Consider the following 1,123-nt stretch of genomic DNA (forward strand, 5'->3'; position numbering starts at 1 on the left):
CTTCAGTCTACATACAGAGTACCTACACTTCAATAATCAGATTTGGGGCTTATTTGAGTCAGGGCAAGTGGCCTGGTCATCGGGACACCCTCACACATCTCCGCAGCAACTCTGTCTACAGGATGCACAACTCTCATTGCTCATCAGAGATACAGCAGCAGCAGCAAGTGTGGGGCCGCAGGGGGCTGCATCAACTCAGTGTAGACACCCCCACACCCCACTGTCCCTACCTGCATCTGCCCTTCCCTGAATTAATAGATGCCCCTGGGCATGTCAGCCTGGGATTTCATCAGTCTCTCTTCAAACATTACTTCTTCAAAATGCAAGGGAATTAGACCCTTGAAGGGTCTAATTCACTACATAGCTCTTGTCCTAATACCCTTTTCTCTACCTAAATGCTGCTCTACCCCTTCTTTTAATTTACCTCCATTATAACACCTTAAAGGGTCTAATTCCCTACATCACTCTTCTCCTAATACCCTTTTCTCTACCTAAATGCTGCTCTACCCCTTCTTTTAATTTACCTCCATTATAACACCATGTATGTTTCATCATAAGACTCCCCATGAAACATTTCCCTGTCCTCCAACAATCATGATCTCTTCCTTCTTTCTAAAATCCTACTGCTTCATCAACACACATTATACCCATGATGTTCCCCAATATTTCAGTCTTAGATGATTTTAATTAATTGTTTAAAGGTAGCAGTCACGCAAAGTCGATACATAAACTGCTTTAACTCTTTAGCTGTCAGTTTTCCTCTGTGCAGCTTGGTAATAATGATGTAATTTCTGAATAGTATATGATGTTGGGAATAATAGATTTCATCAAAATTAATTTATTATTCACATAGTAACCCTGGAACAAAGCTTAGCAAGACATGCAACTCCCCTGCTAGTGTAGCGAGACAAATGATACAGAAAATGAACAGTCAAATGTACAGAAACTTGCTGCAATTTACCATGGAGAAATCAGGAAAGACCTCAGGGACAAACTGAAATGTAAGCTGAGTGGAAAAGGAAAGGAACTGGGGGAAGGGAGCCCAGTTCCCCACTGTGTGAAGTGCAGATGGCCTGACATGGGGTCAGCCAAGCTTAGGACACAGCACAATACACAAAGGCCT

The sequence above is a fragment of the Otolemur garnettii genome, unplaced genomic scaffold, assembly GCF_000181295.1.
Source record: "Otolemur garnettii isolate 467f Iridium unplaced genomic scaffold, OtoGar3 scaffold00114, whole genome shotgun sequence".
Taxonomy (NCBI): domain Eukaryota; kingdom Metazoa; phylum Chordata; class Mammalia; order Primates; family Galagidae; genus Otolemur; species Otolemur garnettii.